Below are 15,324 nucleotides of genomic sequence, written 5' to 3' on the forward strand. Positions count from 1 at the left end.
GACAGCTCACCACAGAAGACACACAGATCCTGGGGGATGCAAGATGGCAGCGGCATTGGTGGAAGGAACATTCACCTCCTCCCAGGACTAAATGCGAATACAATGACATTATGGAACAAACAATCTGAATAACCAAATGAAGACAAGCAGTACAGAAGTCTTATAACCAAGGATTACAGAAGAAGCCAAATCCAGAGTGGTAGGAAGGACAGAGGCACAAAATGTGCTGGCCTTGCAGCCACATGAGGTAGTACAGAATTTCAGAGTTATCTCAGCTGTAAAGTTGGCTAAGGATTGAGGGGCTTCAACCTCACTCTGGGCTCCCCAGCCTGGCTCACCAGAGCCCAGAATAAATCCCACTTGGTCACAGCGTATAATCTCTCTAATGTATTGCTCGATTTGGTTTGCTAATATTTTGTTGAAGATTTTAACCTCTATGTTCATCAGGGATATTAACTTATAATTCTCTTTCTTTGTAGTGTCCCTATCTGATTTTATAATTAGCACAATGATGGCCTCATAAAATGAGCTTGAGAATTGTCTCTCCTCCTGGATTGTTTTTGGGGTTTTATTTTTTTTTTGGAATAACTTGAGAAGGATAAATATTAGTTCTTTGAATGCTTGGTTGGTGAAATTCACCTTTGAAGACTTTTGGTAAGGACAACTTTTTGTTTGGAGTTTTTTATTACTACTTCAATTTCATCAGTTGTATTTGATCTAGTCAGATTTTCTCATTCTTGTTGATGAAGTTTTGGAAGATTGTATGTTTCTTGGAATTTCTCTATTTCATCCAGATTGTCAAATTTGTTAGCCTATATTTTCTAACAATCATTTTTAGTTCTGTGGTGTGACTTGTTACTTCTCTTTCACTTCTGATTGTATTTATTTGGATCCTGTCTATTTTTCTTTAAGTATATTTTATTGATTATGTTGTTACAGTAGTCCCAGTTTTTTTTTCCCCTTTGCTCCCCTCTGCCCAGTAACCCTCTTCCCTCCAGCAATCCCACCCCCCTAATTCATGTCCATGGGTCATGCATATAAGTTCTTTGGCTTCACCCTTTCCTGTATTATTCTTAACTTCCCCCTGTATATTTTGTACCAACTGATTAAGCTTCTTAGTTCCTGCACCATTTCCCCATTTCTCCCCCTCCTCCCTCCCAGCTGATAACCCTCCAATTGATCCCCATACCTATGATTCTGTTTCTATTCTGGTTTGCTTAGTTGGATTCTGTTTTTATTCTTTAGATTCAATTGTTGACACTTGTGAGTTTGTTGTCATTTTAGTGTTCATAGTTTTGATCTTCTTTTTCTTAAGTAAGTCTCTTTGACATTTCATATAATAGTGGCTTGGTGATAATGAACTTCTTTAGCTTCATCTTGTCTGAGAAGCACTTCATCTGCCCCTTCATACCAAATGATAGCTTTGCTGGATAGAGTAATCTTGGTTGTAGGTTGCTTTTCATCACATTGAATACTGCTTGCCAGTCCCTTCCTGCCTGCAAACTGTTCTCTGAGAAATCAGCTGACAGTCCTATAGGCACTCCCCGGCAGGCAACTCTCTGCCTCTGTCTTCCTGCCCGCAGAACTCTGTCTTTATCTTTCACCTTTGGCATCTCAATCATGATGCATCCTTGTATGGTCCCCTCTGGGTCCAGCTCACCCGGGACGTTCCATGCTTCCTAGACCTGTATATTCATCTCCTTTTCAAAATTTGGGGAGTTTTCCCCATTTTTTTTTCAATTCTCACTTCCCCCTTCTGTACTGGTTGATGGTTTTTTTCTTCCTTATGTTCCAAATCATTGATTTGAACCGTGGTTTCTTTCCCTTCACCATTGGCTTTGTGTGGATTTTCCTTTGTTTCACTTAGCATAGCCTTCACTTCTCTTACGCGTTTGCCATACTCAAGCATATATGTCAAGCCTGTGAGCATCTTTATCAATAGTGTTTGAATTCTGTGTCTCTTAGGTTGGCTATCTCCTCATCTGCCATGTTGGCTATCTCCTCATCGCTTAGTTTTCCCACTGGAACCTTGATCCATTCCCCCTTTTGGGCCATACTTCTCTGTCTTCTTATTCTGACAGGCTTCTGTGTTTGTTTGCCTATGCATCCCAGGTAGAGCTGTCGCTCTTGTTACATTGTAAGGGCGGAGCCTTAGGGATTCGTCTGTACAGGGTGACCTGTTTAACCACGTTGTGGCGTTGTATGTGGGGGAAGGTCCGAGAGGGAACAATGCCACCAGTCCAGCACTTGCTCCTTTTCCAATCACCTCTCCCTCTTCTGCACTGGACTGGCGCCCCTCTAGCTGCTGTCCTGGCCATCATTTCCAGAGCAGGTGGGTCTGCGGACATTCTAGGACTGTGGGGGCCCTTTAAACAAGTGGACTCTGCTAGACCTGAAGTGTCCGCCTCCACCCCAATCCCCACTGGTCTGCACAGTCAGAAGCAATGAGGCTTGATTTTCCCAGGTGCTGGGACTGTGAGTTGTGAGGTCTGTTGAGGAGCTGGGATCGCTCTCCAGGTGTCCCTCCTTTTTAAAGCATGTGATTGTGCTTTCTGCTGCCCTTCCGCTGTTGCTGCCACAGCTGCCACCACCACACCACGTCTTCTCCACCCTGGCTCTGCCCCTCCTACCTGTCTGGATGACTATTTCTTCTTTATATCTTTGTTCGCTGGACTTCCATGTATTTTGATTTTCTGGAACTTCTGGTTATGTCTAGTTTTGAGGTAGTTTTATTCCTTCTTAGTTGTGGAGGAAGATGCATCATGTCTGTTTACGCCTCCATCTTGGCCGGAAGTCCTATTTTTTTTTCTTAATGAGTCTGGTTAAACGTTTGTCAATCTTTTTTATCTTTCCAGTGAACTATCTCTTAAATTTATTGATCTTTTGTATTGTTTTATTTTTTAGACTCTACTTTGTTTATTTCTGCTCTGACTTTTATTATTTTTTTCTAATGCTAACTCTGGTTTTTGTTTGTTGTTCTCTTTCTAGTTCCTTTACATGTCAATTTAGGTTATTTATTTAGGTTTTTCTTGTTTCTTGAAGTAGGCTTGTAATGCTATAAAATTCCCTCTTAAAAATCCTTATTATTTTTTTTTTGTTTGTTTCATGGATATTGGGTTGCATTTTCATTTTCATTTCTTTCAAAACATGTTTTAATTTCTTCCTTGATCTCATTGTTAAACTCTTCAGTGTTTAGTATCATGCTATTTAGCCTTCATATCTTTGTTTGTTTTTCAGGTTGTGTGTGTGTGTGTGATTGATATCTTGTTTCATATCATTATGGTCAGAGAAGATGTTTGATATGATTTCAGTCTTCTTAAGTTTATTGAGGCTTATCCTAACATGTGGTCTATCCTAAAAAAATAATTCATATACACTTGAAATGAATGTATATTCTTCTGCTTTGAATGTAATATTCTGAAGAAATCAATTAAATCCCTCTGATCTAGCATGTCATTTAAGGTTGCAATTTCTTTGTGGATTTTCTGCCTAAAAATATATATATATATATATATTCATTGGTGTCAATGGGGTGTTAAATCTCCTACTATGACTATATTACTCTCAATCTCTCCCCTTACATTCATCAAGATTTGCTTTATTTATTTAGGTGTTCCTATATTGGGTGCATACATGACTAAAAGGGTTATATCCACTTGTTGGATTGCTCCCTTTATCATTATGTAGTGTCCTTCTTCATCTTACATCAGAGCCTTTGTTTGAAAATCTATTCTGTCTGATATAGGTATTGCTACCTCAGTTGTTTTTTTCATTTCTAGTTTCATTAAATATCTTTTTCCAATTTTTTAACTTTTAGTCTGTGTGTGTCTTTCATTCTGAGGTGGATCTCTTGTACATAACATATAGATGGGTGTTATTTTCTTCTCTTGAGCTACTCCATGTGCTTTGATTGGAGTATTGAAGCTATTTATCTTCAAGGTGATTTTTGATAGGTATATATTTATTGCCATTTTATTCTTTAAAATTGTATTCCTCTTTTTTTTTTCTTACTTTTTCTAAAAAAGCCCTTGTAACATTCCTTGTAATATAGGTTTTGTCATAATTAACATCTTTAGATTTTTCTTGTTGAAGGGCTTTTTATCTCCCCTTCAATTTTAAGTGATAATCTTGCTGGATAGAGTAGCCTTGGTTGTAGGTCCATGCTATTCATCACTTTGAATGTTTCAAGCCAATTTTTTCTGGCCTAAAATGTTTCGTTTGAGAAATCAGATGAAAAGTCTTATGCAAGCAACCTTCTAGGTAACTGTCTTTCTCTTGCTACTTTAACCTTTGCCATTTTAATTATGATGTGTCTGGGTGTGGGCCCCTGTAGGTTCATCGAATTTGGGTCTCTATGCACTCCCTGGACTGGTATGTCATTTCCCTTCACTAGGTTAGGGACATTTTCAGTCATTTTTTATTTAAATAGTTTTCTGATTTCTTATTCTCTTCTCTTTCTGGAACCCTTTTGATGCAGATATTTTTATACTTCTTGTTGTTCCAAAGGTCCCTTAACTATCCTCACTATTTTTTTAAATGTGTTTTATTGATTATACTGTTACAGTTGTCCCAATTTCTTTTCTCTTTGCTCGCCTCCACCCAGTGACTCCCCTCCCTCCAGTTGTCCTCCCCTTTTAGTCCATGTCCATTGGTTGTGTATATAGTTATTCTCAACCTCTTCCTTTGCACTCCATTTCCTCCTACTATGCTTCTTAATTCCTGTACCACCTCCCTCCCTTTCACTTTCCCCCCTCCCTGCTGGCCTTCCTCCAATATGTTCTCCAAACTTATAATTCTTTTTCCATTCTCATTGCCTACTTAGTTTGCCTTTGTTTTGATCCCCTATCTTCTGTTGTTGGTTGTTGCGATGCTGTTTTCATTTTAATGTTCATAATTTTTATCCCCCTTCTTCTAAACCAGTCCCTTTAACATATCATATAATAGTGGTTTGAATCTAATGAACTCCTTGAGTTTTACTTTGTCCTGGAAGCACTTTCTCTGCCCTTCTATTCTTACTGACAGCTTCACTGGATAGAGTAATCATGGTTGTAGGTTTTTGATTTTCATTCCTTTGAATATTTCTTGCCAGTCCCTTCTTGCCTGCAGAGTCTTCCTTGAGAAGCCAGTTGATAGTATAATTGGGACCTTTTTTTACATGATTATTTTCTTCTCTCTTGCTGCTTTTAAGATTCTCTCTTTATCTTTAATTTTTACAATTTGATTATAATGTCTTGGAGTGTTTCTCCCTGGGTCCAGTTTTTCTGGAACTCTCTGTGCTTCCTGGACCTGTAAGTCTATTTCCTTCCCGAAATTTGGGAAGTTCTGCTTCATTACTTTTCCACACAATTTTTCAACTTCTAGTTCTTCCTCTTTGCCCTCTGGCAATCCTATAATCTGTATGTTCTATCTCTTATAGCTGTCCCAGAGGTTTCTGATCCCCTGCTCACTTTTCTCACTTTTTGTTTCCTCTTTCTGCACTGGTTGACTGTTTTTTACTTCCCTATGTTTTGGTTTGTTGATTTGATCTCTGGATTTTATTTCCTCAACACTTTTCTCATATGTGTTTACGTTCTTTTCAGTACGAGTGGCTTTCAATCCTTTCTCGTCTTGTTCCAAATCTTTTGTTAATTGTATAAGCCACCTAATGACTATAGCTCTGAATTGAGCCTTTGAAAAGTTTCTTATTTGTTTGCCTGTCAGATTCTTTATCTGTTGCCTGGTGAGCTGATTCACCGTGATTTCTATAGTTGTCTGCCTCATTTTGACAGATTTGTGTTTTGCTTTGCTTCTTGAGCAGGCTATAAATGGCGGAGCCCATGTACTCATCAAAACCTGGTGGCCAGCGGCAATCTGCTATCCTTTTCATCGCTCTGTGGTGCTTTGTTGTCACTACCCGGTGACCAGCAGTGATCCGCAACCTTTTTCGTGTGTCTGTGGCACTTTGTGTGGGGGCGGGGGTCCAAGATGCATTCCTGCTGTTATTCTCCTATGGGAGACCAGGATCCGTCCTCCCGCCCTCTGGGTCTCACTGTCTGAGGCAATGCAAGGACTGCCTTTCCCAGTATTGGGGTTGCGATCTGCTGGGGTTCGACTGCAGCTGGAATTGCTCTCCCTGCCGCTGTCCCTGGTGCTACTGCAAACAGCACCACCTGATTCCGCTCTTCCTACCTCTCCGATGAGCACTGCTGGTTTATAACTTTGTACGTTGGGCTTCCATGTAGTTTTATTATCTGGAATTTCTAGTTATCTTTTGTTTTGAGGTAGTTGTATTTCTTTCTAGTTGTAGAGGGAGACCGAGCATGTCAGTCTAAGCCTCCATCTTCTATTACACAACAGTTTATGTTAGATATAGATGTTTATTTACCTAAAATTATTTTTCCATCCTCTACTATGAGCATGTTAAAGAGTGATATATGTATCTCTATCTATTTTGAGTCCAGACAATACAGAGAAATATCAGATTGAGTCAGGACTTCAATGTTTCAATTTCTATGTATAAGACCATGAGGTTAATTTCACTCACCATTTCACCATTATGCTCCTTTGCTATCTAACAACAAACCAGAAAAAAAAAAAAACTAAAAGCATAAAATAAAAACATAGAAAATGGGGAGGTGTCAGTATGAGCCATTAATTAAAACCCTGTAATAAAAGTCAGTAATACAAATCTTGATTTTTATAATGATACAACTTTTGATCAAAAGGCCTATGCATGATGAAAACATATCAATAAATCACTCATAACCTACAAAGATAAATCATTTGTGAAGTGCTTAGTTGTAAGGTCCTTGTTTGAAATCTCCATTTTACAACCCATATGATATGGCACTAAATCTACTTAAGAGAGTTGGGAGGTTTTGTGTTTAAAGAGGGAAAAGGACTCAAGTACTTCTACATTAGACACTTAGGATTCAACTTGATGTTTTCCTTCTTAGGATCCCTTTCTCATAAAATCAGGGTGCAAAACAATGAGATAACCTTTGATGTGCATTCAGGAACAATATGTTCCAAAATCTTAAAGACATACTAGGTTGTTCCCTTTCCTGTGATGACTATTTGCAGATGAAGAGAAGTGTTAACTTGAAATGGGTTAAAGTCTTAAACGTAAGATCTCTGAAACTATCAAACTTCTAGAAGAAAACATAGGAAAAAACTTCTTGACATTGTTTTTGGCGACAAATTTTTAGATTACACCAAAAGCAAAAATCAATAAGTGAAACTACATCAAACTAAAAAGCTTCTGCACACCAAATTAGAGAATCATAAAAAATAAAAAACACACTGGCAGAATCAAATCAACTGTTTTCAAATCATATATTTGGTAAGAGGTTAATATCCAAAATATACAAAGATTTAATAAACTTAATACCGGAATTCAGACAATCTGATTAAAAATAGGCAGAGGAACTCAATAGATATTTTTCAAACAAACTATACAAATAGCTAAAAGGTATATGAAAAGATATTCAATATTTCCAATCATCAAGGAAATACAAATTAAAAGCACAATGAGGTATCACCACATACCTGTTAGAATGGTTATCAATAAGACAAGTGTAGGTGAGTGGTAGGAGAAAAGGGAATATTTGTGCACTCTTGGTGGTAGTGCAAATTTGTACAGTTACTATAGAAAACCATATAAAAGTACCTTAAAAAATTATAAACAGAACTACCATGTGACCCAGTAGTTTTACTTCTAGGTATACTTGTATATCCAAAAGAAATGAGAACAAATCTTGAAGAGATAGCTGCACACACCCACCCTCTGTCTATTTCAGCATTATTCATGATAGCCGAGATGAAAAAACCTATGTGCTTATAAATTGATGAATGGATAGAGAAGAATCTATAGCTACCTGTCTCTACCTATCTATCATCTATCTATCTATCTACATATTTACCCATCTTTCTATCTATAAATATTATTCAGCCATAAGAAAAGAGAAAATCCTGCCACTTGTAAAAACATGTCAGCATTATGCTAAGTGAAATAAAAGAAAGAAAGAAAAATATTGTATGCTATCACATATCTGGAATCAAAACAGGCCACACTTAGAGAGGTAGAGGGTAGAATGGTGGTTCCAAATGAGAGGTGGGGGAAATGGAAAGATGTTGGTCAAATAATGCAAACTTCTAGTTAGAAAATAAGTAAGTTCTAGCCATCTAATGTACAGCAATCTGATTACAATGAACAATATTGTATTATTACTTAAAAGTTGCTAAGAACATAAATCTTAAATGTTCTCACTACAAAAATAGATGGTAGTTATGTTACATGATGGAAGTGTTAGCTAATACCATGGTGGTCATATCATTTTGCGATACATAAGTTATCAAATCAACATGTACTTCTTAAACTTAAACTTTGCCTTATATATCAAATGCATCAATAACCCCAGAAAACTGCCAACACTAATAAGTTTTTTCTTGGGTGAATAAAGAATTCAGAGAATCAAATGAGAGAGAGAAGCAAAAAAAAAGTGAAAATATGTTCTTCCTTGACAAAGAAGGCTTAGATGGGATAGAAACTATGAGAAAAAATACAAAGAGAAAAGGAAAGTAGGGTTTATTTTTGATACAGTTCCAGATACATCTAATTATTTATTATTCATCTGTTGTGGTTATCACATTGATATGCTGGAAGGTCATTATATAATGTAATATTTAATTCAAATATTTATGATTAATAAATATTTATTTTTGTGTTTCTGGTATAAGAGGAGCTATGTGAGTAGAGAGACAAGAAAAAAAGAGAAAATGAATCAGAAACAAGCATTGCACCTACAGACTTAATATATAATTTCCTTAAGCAAATGCAACTTGAGAAATGAAAAGCACAATTTACTTGATTCAGATTTCTAGGCTGCTAGCAATTGTCTCCTCTGATAGGGTCCTCATTGGGACACTTTTTAAAGCAATTCATTCAATAGACAAAACTAACCTACACTACACCTTAAGTGGGCAGAATTACTCAAGATTAATTCATTATATAGGTCAAACTATATACAATTAATTCACAAGTTAGTACCTCTGTGGTGAAAGTTAGTATGGAATATTTTATTTCATAAAGTTTGGATCAATAATTACAATTTCTTTCTAGTTAAGGACACAGCTCTACCATTTTACTCTCCCCTTTTATATATTTGATGTCACAATTTACATATTTTTATATCATATATTTATTAACAAATTATAGAATTACAATTCTTTTAGTACTCTTTTTTTTAACTATAGTTAAGTAGTTGACATACCATCATATTACAGAATTAGTTTTCTAAATCTGAGTGTATATTTACCTTTACTGGTCCATTGTATATTTTTCTATGTTTTATGTTATCAATTAGCTTCTTTTTGTAATATTTTTTGTTTAAGTATAGTGAATATACAATTTTATATTGGGTACATTAGTTTCAGGTGATTAGACATTTTTATACAGTAGCCCCTCTCTATATTGTGTTTCACTTATCGTGGCCTCACTGTATTGCAGGATTTTTAAAAATATTATATTTAATTATTTATCATGGATTTTTTGCTATATCGTTGGATATTGCGGTACCATATATGTATGTTGTTAAAATTACATAGGTTTAAGAGTGCAGAATAAATGTAAGGTTCCTACTTCATGGGGGGGGCGGATCTAGAACATAATACCTATGATAAGTGAGGGAATACTGTATCTTACAATGTGATCACCTCACTAATTCTAGTAATCATGTTACCTATAAACTTGTCACAATATTATTGACTATATTTCCTTTCCCCTTTTTATTCATTCCCCCACTCTCTCCCATCTGGTAACTATCCCTTTAGTGTTTGTTTTTGTTTTGTTTGTTTGTTTTAGATTCCACATATGAATAAAACCATTTGATACTTGCCTTTTTCTGCCTGAGTAATATGATTTAGCTTAATACCCTCTAGGTCCATCCATGTCATAAATGCCAAGATTTTCTTCTTCTTTTATTTTTAATATTTTATTATATATTATTTATATTATAATATATATCTCACATCTTTATTCATCTTTCCATGAACACCAAGGTTGCTTCAATGAGCATCCTTTCATTTCACCTTTACACCCTTTCCACGTTTCTTATAGGGCATGTCTAGTGAAGATGAACTTTCTCAGTTTTTGTTTTTCTGGGAAAGTATTAATTTACCTTCATTTCTGAAGGATAATTTTGTAGATATAGTACTCTCATTTTTTTTGTCTTTTAGCACTTTGAATTTATTACTCCACTGTCTTCTGGTGTGTGAGCTCTGCTGAGAAATCTGCTGAAAACCTAATGAGAGTTTCTTTGTTAGTTATAATATTTTTTTTCTCTTGCTGCTTTTTAGATTCTCTTTGTGTTTGATTTTGATGGTGTCATTATAATGTATTTTGGTGAATATTAGTTAGACATATTGTCTAATGCAATAGATTGATGTTCAGGAATAAACTCTCAAATCTATGCTAAATCAAATTTCCACACTGTTGCCAAGTCATATAATGGAAAAATAACAGATTGTTCAAACATTATCTTTGGAAAACCAGATATATATATTTAAAAAATATGAAATTTGGGCCTCACCTTATGCCATAAAAAGGATTAATTCTAAATGACTCAAATAAATTTAAAAGGTGAAGCCATTAAACTCCTAGAAGAAACATGGGAGCAAATACTCTCAACTTTGATTTGGCAATGGTTTCTTTAATATGACCCCAATAGCACAGACAATGAAAGAAAACAAAACAAAACAAAACAAAAAGACTCCATCAAAAGTAGTGGAGAATAATGTATCAAAATTAGATCACACAATGTAAGTTGGTATACATTTCATGTATTCAGAATTCTTATATACTAGCACTTAGCACAGCAATCTTTGATATATGTATCCCTTAACCTTGTATAAAATATTAAACTTTATCTACTTTTCATGTTCAGATTTCTTATTTGAAAACTATGTACATTTCTTTAGAAACATTCTGAATTTAACCAGTCAATTCAAGGGTGCTTGCCCCCAGATCATGCAGCTTCATGTGGACCAAACTTTGTTCTCTTTAATATTGTCTGCATTCTAGAGGGAAAGAGTATACCTGCCTTTCCCTGTTGCAATATGTCTTTTTGTTGTTTCAAACATTTATGTGATTCCTTGGGAGATGCTGACAAGGTATAGTAACAAAAAATGTAAACCCTTTTCTTGTATATAATACTTGAAATAATAGTGCTTATTCCATGATAACAACCTGAGAAGAGACATAGCATATTCAAAATAAATAATTTGAATACTTTTTGTGAGTGTTGACAGTTCCTTTAACTCAATGGCAGATTGACATAGAATAGAAAATGAACAGATTGGTTCTTAGGACATGGTGAAAGACAAGAGGATGCTCTGAAAACTGCAGAAAATAATCCTTCCATAAATTAAATGTTTTAAAAAATGAAAACTTTGAGGGAGAACCATAACTGTTAGGTCAATTTCTTTAAATTAGAAGCATAATCTGCAGAGGAATTAGAACAAGTCATTTAGAAAGCCTGCTTGCAATTATAAATATGTGTAGAACACACAATGCTTTGGCATCTGTTTGGAAAATAGATTCCTTACTTGGCATCTAAACCTTTCCTTGTCAAGCATGCCTGATACTGTAAATACCCATTTGTGAGTGTGGCTATTCAAAGAGGTTAAATGACTTGCAAATCATCATCTGGGGCCTATATTGCAGAATAATTAAAATTATAAACACGGCCAAATTAGTGTTTTCTCTCAAATTGTTTTGGTTTTAAAAGAAAATATGACTACTGTAGACATGTAGGCAATATAGAAAAGATTAAGCTAGAAACGAATCCTGATTAGATACTTTTTAGCAAAGGAGGTTTAAATTGTGCTTATACTGTTCGAAGAGCTGTTACACATTTCCATAGGATATTAAATTGGAAATCACTGGGTCACACTGAAATTGCAGAGTGAGGTGACAGTCACAATCAGTGGTATACTAAGAATGTGATGGATGGTCAATCAGGAAAACAGGAAAAGAGCCACAACGCAAGTGTGCCAGAGGGGAAATTGCTACTTAATTCTATGGATGGTTTCTCCCACCCTGTTATTCTTGAAAATGGTATTCTTACATTTACATAACATGACTGTAGCAGTGCAAGGCTGTTCATATACTAAGTACCTGTTAGGCACACTGTTGTGTAGCTTCAAATGTCACGTCTTCGTGCACAGATGTTCTAAATTGGAAGGAAGAAGATAGAGCTAAAAGTTCAGTTTGGTTGGTTTCTTTTCTCATTTATGTTGTCAATTTTTTTAATGTTATATGAGAAAAAAAAGTTTTTTTAAAAGCATAGACTTTTTCTTGACTCAGAGGCCATACTTAATCCCTTCACTGGCAAAGTATGTGCACGTGTGTGTATGTGTTGAGATAGAGGCTGCAAATTGGTAGATAACTCCAAAGAATTCCTAAAGATTCTTTGAAGATTACTTAGCCCCTTTAAATCCAGGATACCATTTGTCTATTACCATAACATTCCACACCATGATAGCATTCAAAGGAGAACACATGGATTCTTCAAATTTAGAGTTACCTTGTATTCACTTTTTTACCTTTAGCAGCTGTTGTAGTGCTGGCTTATAACAAAAACTATAAACATAGATGTGTATGCACATATACACATGTATGCAAAATAAATATAAACAAAATCCACAGTTTACCCGAGAGTTCATAAAACTAAACATGCATACATATATATGAGAAGTTTTCATTTTTCTGTACTATGTTGGCTAATTTTGGTCTTTTTCTTATTTTATAAACTTTAGAATCAATTTGTCAATACCTGTAAAATAGCCCACTAGAATTTTTATTGGGCAGAATAAATTATTTTCTAACTATTACATGAAACCTATGAAATTACCTACCAAATTTAAATATTTTCATTTTTGTTAATAATTTTTATTAATTTATCTTGCCGATACTTGAGTGACAAAAACAGTAATGTCTTATGGTTCAACCTAATGGAATCTAAGATTTTGTAAACCCTAAGATATATCTTGTGTACTCAGTGCATTTTAAATGGAAATTGAGGCAAAATATGTATAGTAACCTATAGAAGATTTGGAAACATTTTGGTAGTAGAACTCAAACTCAAACCTAATGCATTCACTGCTAATTCAGCACTTTTATAAAATTAATCATCTCAACCACCAATTCATCTAATCATTTAATAAATATGCTTAGTTATTTACTTATTATTAACTTTTGGTAACAGAGTTGCAATGATAAATAATAACTGCTCTGTCTTGGTGATTCTCAAAATATAATATTCTGCCATATACCTACTATGTTACTCTTTATAGAGAAGGCACTCAGTTCATTATTCTTTATTGAGAAGTTAATATATTCTTTTCACCACCTCCTTTGCATTCACTATCTTCATAAGAAAATTAATTTAACTTTTTGAGAAAATGTATATTAACCTCTAAAGTCCCTATTCATATGTTAATTTATAGTGCCCTCATAAATATCTGTAATTATTTTTTAGAAATAATTTTTGGTGATTTTTAAAGAAACAACATTAATTTTTCTTTTCAGTTATATAAATGCCATAATTTCACATGATGTTATTTTAACTTTTATTTTTATTTTTATTTTTTTCATTTTTTTAGTCTAAAATTTTTGCTTAGTGCTGGGCTACATGACTCTATAAAGTATTAAAACATCTACAAAAATGAACACAGCAGGAGGAATCACAACACCAGATATCAAACAATACTACAAAGCCACTGTAATCAAAACAGTATGGTACTGGCATAAGAACAGACATATAGATCAGTGGAACAGAATAGAGAGTCCAGAAATAAACCCAGGCCTCTATGGTCAACTAATCTTTGATAAAGGAGGAAGGAACATAAAATGGAGTGAGAAGAGCCTCTTTAACAAATGGTGCTGGGAGAACTGGATAGGGACCTGCAAAAAAATGAAACTAGACAACCAACTTACACCACACACAAGAATAAACTCAAGATGGATCAAAGACTTAAATGTAAGCTGTGACACCATAAAAGTCCTAGAGGAAAACATAGGCAAGAAAATATCAGATATCTCACATAACAATCTCTTCACGGATACATCTCCTAAAGCAAGAGAAATAAAGGAAAAAATAAATAAATGGGATTACATCAAACTGAAGAGTTTCTTCTCAGCAAAAGAAAACATCAGCAAGATGAAAAGGAAACCAACCATATGAGAAAACATATTTGCCAATGACATCACAGGCAGGGGACTGATTTCCAAAATATATAAAGAGCTGATACGACTCAACATCAAGAAAACAAACAACCCAATTAAAAAATGGGCAAGGGACCTGAACAAACACTTCTCCGAAGAGGACATACAGAAGGTCCATAGACACATGAAAAAATGCTCAACATCATTAGCCATCAGGGAGATGCAAATAAAAACCACAATGAGATACCATTTTACACCAGTCAGAATGGCCATCATCAACAAATCAACAAGCAACAAGTGCTGGTGAGGATGTGGAGAAACGGGAACCCTACTGCACTGTTGGTGGGAATGCAGACTGGTGCAGCCACTATGGAGAACAGTATGGAATTACCTCAAAAGATTAAAAATGGAACTGCCTTTTGAACCAGCGACTCCACTACTAGGATTATACCCGAAGAATCTTGAAACACCAATTCAAACGAACTTATGCACTCCTATGTTCATTGCAGCACTGTTTACAATAGCTAAGTGCTGGAAACAACCTAAGTGCCCATCTGTAGATGAGTGGATCAAAAAACTGTGGTACATTTACAGAATGGAATACTATGTAGCAGAAAGAAAGAAGGAACTCCTGCCATTTGCAACAACATGGATGGAACTAGAGAGGATTATGCTTAGTGAAATAAGCCAGGCAAAGAAAGAAAAATACCATATGATATCACCTAATACAGGAAACTAAAGAACAACACAAACAAAGGAACTAAATAGAACAAAGAACAGAATAGCAGTCAATAGGGGGGAGGGGAGAGGGAGAGAAGGGGGATAAGTAAGGGAAAGGTTTAGTCAAAGAACCCGTATAAAAGACTCATGGACATGGACAACGGGGAGGGATATGATTGCGGGAGAAGGGGTGGGTTGGGTGGGGGAGAGAAATTAGGGGAAAAGGGGACAACTGTAATTGAAAAACCAAAATAAAAAAAATAATAAAAAAAAAATCTACAAAAATCTTTGACCTATATACTAGCATTTACATTATCTTAAAATCACTCTAATTCTATAATTCCATGTAGACAAGACTTGAACATTTCCTAACTCATAAAAAATTAAGCTAGTGATAACAA

Source organism: Furipterus horrens, unplaced genomic scaffold, assembly GCF_987537825.1.
Source record: "Furipterus horrens unplaced genomic scaffold, mFurHor1.1.pri manual_scaffold_4, whole genome shotgun sequence".
Lineage (NCBI taxonomy): Eukaryota > Metazoa > Chordata > Mammalia > Chiroptera > Furipteridae > Furipterus > Furipterus horrens.